The sequence below is a fragment of the Malus sylvestris genome, chromosome 16 (assembly GCF_916048215.2).
Source record: "Malus sylvestris chromosome 16, drMalSylv7.2, whole genome shotgun sequence".
Classification (NCBI taxonomy): Eukaryota; Viridiplantae; Streptophyta; class Magnoliopsida; order Rosales; family Rosaceae; genus Malus; species Malus sylvestris.
This window is the reverse complement of record NC_062275.1, coordinates 31188934-31195432: the sequence shown is the minus strand read 5'-3', so window position 1 is coordinate 31195432 and position 6499 is coordinate 31188934.

Genomic DNA, 6499 nt, shown 5'->3' with positions numbered 1-6499 from the left:
AAATCTATAATTGATAGATTTCAGGATATAATTGGATTATCTCAATCCTTATTAATAGACAAAAGATGCTAGGAAGTTTCTCAAATGTTAAAAGCTTCAATTAGAAGGACAATTCTTGTGAGACTAGGAAGTTGCTCCTCGTAAAGAGAATGTGCCATTTGACTCCTAAACATAAATAGAGCCCTGTATAATGTGCATAAAGGTGATTTATGTATATCATACTTTATGAAAAGCATTGATATATATGAGTTGTACCAAGATCGGTACAAGATGATATCAATGCAAGCCCAGGTTTATAACCATGGCAACTGTCAAGTAGGTCCTTAAGTATTTAAGAAATAAAGGATAGGTTCCTCAAGAATGAGGAAGATTCAAAATTACAAATGGAAGCGTAATAGTATTAGATTATGAATCTAATATAATATCCATCATTGGATCTTTTTGTTGTGATTGAAGAGATAATTAAATATCTCTTTATTATGACTAAAGAGATATTTGGATGGAAACACTAGAAGTAAGGACTCTAGTATGTTCCATCATGCATGTAAAATGTATCACCATATAGAAACTTACAACAATGTTGTTTGGATGGGAAAGTTCATTTATGAACTCTCCATTTGGTTCCAACTAGAAGGTGTCACTACTGTACCCACACTACGACACTAATGGGTGATAACTCAAGCTAGGGAATCAAGGTCTCATCAAGATCCGAACACTATAGAGAGACTGAACCATATGATTGAGAACCATGTATAATGATGACGTTGTTTATCTCAAGATTGCTTAAGTGGATAACATATAGATATCCATTGTCTAGGCCTATTACTCAACTATTTTTTAAATGCCTTCAGAAGAGGTATCATCACTGATGATACGGCGGATCAGCTCTAGTGCAAGTGAGAGATTGTTGGAAATGTGCCCTAAACCCAGCCATAAGATAAGACTTTATAGACATTTCACATGTTAAACTAAATTAGTTTAATGTAAGGATAAAGATTATTATTTAAAGCCATCTCATTAAATGTTATACGCTTAAACGATAAGTCCAATGAATAGGAGAATATGACCTAAAGAAGTTAGATTCATGAGACTATTCTCTTTCATACACATCCTAAATGTTCATTATCATGTGATTTCCAATTGGGCATTGACGATCCGCATAGATTAGTACCATCATTGCCGTCACTGCCACCACCACAACCATAAACTCAATGCCACCACCACCACCACAACCACAACAGTCAACACCGCCAGCCATTGTCGCTACCACTACAACCATTGTTACCTCTGCAACCCAGTAATTTGTATCCCAGCAATTATACCCTTTCATTGGCACCACCAACGCCATCACAATCATTGCCCTTGGCACCGTTGTCGTCGTCATCACCCACACTATAATGTCAATTTTTTGTCAGATATACAATTATATCACTTGTACAATAAAATTTACCAAACGCTTTTAAACTACTTTTCATATTTACAACACTATTAAAAATACAATTAATCAAATGCTCAATTGCTTTATTCTACAGCTGATTAAGCACAATATAAGCATTTTTTTTAGTACAACAAACCCAAACTTGCCTTAATGCTACATAGCATGAAAATGAAACCTTAATTTTTGACCTACTTTACTTGATAGCTAACTATTTGCAACATGCACACATTTGAGATGGAATATTAGAACAAGAAATTGCAATTTTCACTTTGTGTAGGGTTAGTGGAAAGTAATATCTCAAATGCATGCAATTTGTACACAATCTCTCTTAGCCGAAGGTCCAACGACAAAACACGTAGTATTATTCTCTCTCCCATTGCACAATCAAGTAACCTCTGTAGAAAAAAAAAATAAATGAAACCCATGAAGCAGCTGGGATGACATTTCGTAAAACAAATTAAAATATAAAGGAATCAGATTACTTATACTATTTTCAGGCACTAATTCAACGTATTATTATTATTATTATTTTGGGTAGCAAGGTTCACAACTTCATTAAACCAACAAAACACATTTACATGAAAGAAGCCCAAAAACAACAAACATAAAATATAGATAGGTACCCCAATATACAACGCATCAGAAAGTTGTGAGCCAAAAAGAAAAAAAAAAAAAAACCGAAGAAACCTAATCAACTTGAATCTGCCGCCGCCTTCGCCGGAAAAACTAATCTAATGTACCTTTGCGTTTGCGACAGCAGGAGATAATTTTGATCTTTTATTTTGGGTTTGCCCACATGGGTGATATTTGTGGATCCTGCTAATTTAATATGACCGATGATCCAACTAAATTTGAGTAATTAAGTTTAACTTCGAACTTTTTTTTTTGAACTTGTCTTGACATTGTTAGACGTTTGCAGTGGTATTCCTGCACACAATATAAAGACATAATAAAAATAATTAACTTAAATTGTTGTATTACTAGTGCGAGACATCATTGTAATGATATACTCGTAACATGTTTAGACTTCCATAAGTAAATGCAGAGTGTTGATGCAAATTTCTGCCATCTCCAGCTTTGATGAAAATGCACCTACAAAACAATCAACACCTTTGATCAAGGATCTAAGCCCCATGCGCCCACGAGGTGGGGGGTGAGGGTTAGGCCAATGGACCTCCGAAGCCTAAGTTTCTCTAAAAAAGAGTGAGTGTTTAGGGCTTTAAGGGTAGCAAAAGCTTACCGAAAGTTGGTAGAGATGGAGGTATTTATAGAAGGAGGGGCCAACCATGGTGTTAGAGCTCTACCCTACACATGGCGGCATCCTATTGGCCAAGGTTTATGGAGAGAATATTCTTAAGATATTAAATAGGAAATAATATCTTGAGATAATGGTGTAAATATCCCTAATTGATTTAAATAGGGATTACTTGAATGGAGTCAATCTTCAGTTGAGAATGTATTAGATATGATTTGGGTAATTAATCCTTATTTTTAAGGAAACTTTAACGAAAAGCACCTGGTACTGTTCACTTTAACGAAAAACCACATTTTTACACTAAAAAGTCAATCCTGGTACTATTCACTTTACCCCTATTTTGTCCTTATCATTAAAACTCAAAGTTTTCAAGCCCTTTTCATTAGTTTTCTTTATTTTTTTTTAATGCTTTGACTTTTCCTTGCCATGGGTAGGTGAGCTGTGGGCAATTGTATTCAGCTGCTTGGACCTTTAGGGGTGCTGAGCTGCGCGTGGAAGAATTTGAGAAGCTTACCCATTTAATGAGGGCAATCTTGTCTTTCTTAAGAAAAGGTCCACATGTCGGCTCTAGGATTTTTGGGATTATTTGAGGCTCCACAAATGCCTTAACACTTGTTGGGCTACATATAGGAAAATGGAAGTAGGTGCAGAGTCCCGAGCTGTATGGGTGTGTATAGTTGTTTCTCAATCTGATGTAGATCACCTTCATTGACTTGGAGATAGACTCTTCTAGGAAAAGCAAACCAATTGTCCCCAATACCTATTTAATTCTGCCTTAAGCAGGGGATTAAATAAATTTGGAGAACAATCTTTATTTCAACAAGGAAGAGAGCAACTAGAGGAAATTTGTTCCCCCTCCCTTAGCTCTCTTATTCTTTTACCCTTGCAAAGAGTCGTTTCTCGTTGTTGTTCTTCTTCTCTGCACCACTCCAAGGTACGAAGAAGGTAATTTTCTTTGTCTTCTTGGGTGGTGATGTCGCTAGGCAGCCGTCGGGGTGATGCAGCACGTTGGCTGGCAAGGGCTAGAAGTTGGCCTGGCATGGGCCGAGGAGGTGGCGTGTCATGGGCTGCGACTTGAGCTACTTGGCATGACTAGAGCCAAAGGCAGCTGCACAATAGGGGCTGCGACCTGAGGCACTAGGGCACGGTGCAGAGTGAACCATAGGGCTTGAGCTCATTTTGAGGGCCTGAATCTGACATGGGCCAGTCAGGCATGCTAGGTGAGGTCTTGCTAAAGGTTGCTCAACGCCTTGAGCAAATGTCATCATGAGTGGGCTAGGTGAACAACGTATTGGGTGCAGAGCTGGGTGAGCCAGGAGGCTCTAGTCCTTCTAGATTTGAGCTTGAAGCATACCAAGTATGAGGAGGTAGGCTCGGGCTGCTATGCCGTGGAGGAAGAGAGAGAAAGAGGCATAAGGCATAATTTCTCTTGCTTGTGACTTGATAAGCAAGTTGGGCTTCCTAGGCCATGAATTGCTTGGTGGGACCATGGTTTTGGCATGAGGCATTATGCTTGTCAGGTTAGGAATGGGCCCGTGCTACTAAGGAAAAAGAGATGTGGGCTGAGGCCCATGTGGGTCATACATTAGTTGGAGAGAAAATGGGACCAAGTTGTGGGGCCCAGAGTATGTTGCTGAAAAAAATTTCGTTGATCTATCTTCTCCTAAGGGGAAGAAAATCACTGTTAAGCCTGAGCCTGTGAAACCTGCTGCTCCAAAGGTGGCCACGGCCATTGCTGAGAAGATTGCCTAGCGGAAAAGTTCGATGTTGCCCCCGGTGTTTGGGTTTGTATCGAAGCGCTCGTCGGGAGTAAAGTTTGGTTCGACTTTTGAAAGGCTTACTATTATGAACAGCAAGAATGTGGATTTTTCTGCTAAGGTGGCACCTAAGCATGTTCCTCATTTTGCTGCAATTGATTCGTTTGCTGAGAAATTGAAATATGCTTGCATGGGTAGTTGTGAGAAATCCACCGAGTCTGGTTCTGAGGAGTTTCCCGAGGTTTATGTGTTGTTGAAAGCTGACTTTCTTGAGGATGTCGATGCATGCGTCAAGTTTGTTGATAGTGTTGGTAAATTATTTGTCCGCTTATACTCTTTTTAGTGCGACTTAGGTGATGTTAGAAACTGCAGAAAGAATGAAGTCAATCATGTTGCACATGTGGTCAAGAACCTTGAGCGGGTCAATTCAGAGCTACGATCTGCTTATTTTACCAATGACAAGGAGCTTGTCTTCATGCATTGTGAAGTGTCTCATCTCAAGAATGTTGCCAGTAAGCTTGAGTCCAAGGAAATGGATCTGCAAGGTGCGCTTTTTGCTAGTGAGAACCTAAAAAAGGAACTGGATAAGCTGCATGATGCTCACACTAAGAAGGTGATGGGATAAATGTTTGAGATAGAGAGAGACAGACACGATGGTTGGGAGTTGATCTACTTGACTTCTTGTTTGAGGCTGCATTTAATAGAGTAGCTGAAGGTCAGTCTGTCCAGGCAGGGGTGATTGAGGATAAGCTGATGAAAGCTTTGGCTGCTGAGAGCAATGTCGAAGGCATGACAGTCGAACAACCAGTGGTTGCACTGGGTGTTATAATGACTTACGTTATAGTACTACAATCACGTGAAGACATGTGCTATGTGCATCACATATGAGTCCTAATTGCATATAGCAATCTAGGACAGGACTGGCACCTACAATGGATCCAGAGTGAGCATACAGTACAATGTGAACATACACGTGAAAGATTGGCCCTGGCCTGAGCCAAGTACAATACTAATGTAGCACACGATGAGCAGATAACGTAAATATAGTCATGCTATAGTAATTTGATAATTCTAGTTAACATAATACTATTTATGGCCATAAATATAATTAAGGCATTAATCATAATACGTATACCTGTGCATCCCGTAGGATGTAGCATAATTTCATAATTTATATCAATGCCCTAAATCTTATAAACGTTAAGCTAATCTAGGAGTATTGTAGAAAATTCTTTGTGAAATATATAAATGGAAGCTAACAAATATTTATATATACTATATAAAAGAAAATACCCACTCACAGGTACTTACGATGTCACATCCTTTCGAGCTAAAAAAGCCAGAGTCTCCGATAGTAATCACACCTAAGCATAATATTGGGGCCCGTTAGTAAAACTCAACTAAAACGAATAAATTTGGGAAAACGGAGTGTGAATTTGGAATCAGAGCATCGAAATATGCTAAGAGGGGTCCCGAGCAATTTTTTTAAAAAGTCAACAAAAAAAGTCAACGATCAACCTTAAAAAGTCAACCAAGATGCCACAGTGATCAACTATGTTAATTCTTTATAAATTCACTAAATGGATGTCAAAAATAGACTCGGGGCGTCGAAATTAGCACATAAGGGTTTCCGAGAAAATTTTGAAAAAAGTCAACACTAGGAATATTCCAAGAATATTCTGAGCCCATTTCAAAACTGGGTCAGGTTGGAAACTTTGGGCCGGGTTGGCCGAAGGTTTGGGCTTAAGCCCTTATTTTTTATATATAGCGGTTAGGGCTGACCCATTAGACTCGCGGGTTGCACCTGTCCGACCCAACAAGGAGAAGGCCGGAACTGGGCTTGTTCTCCAAAGCTCCGATCAAGCTCTATTCTCAACTAAACTTCACCATTTAAATGCCAAAATAAAGCTAGGAGCATGAAGATTTGATTTATACCATTTTGGTTCACAGTAGTGGTTGGAAAATGGCCGAAAAAACGCCTGTAACTTGCATGTCCTCAGTTGAAAACTGGGGAGTGTTTCCTCCAATTGGTTTATATCCCCAAACCCT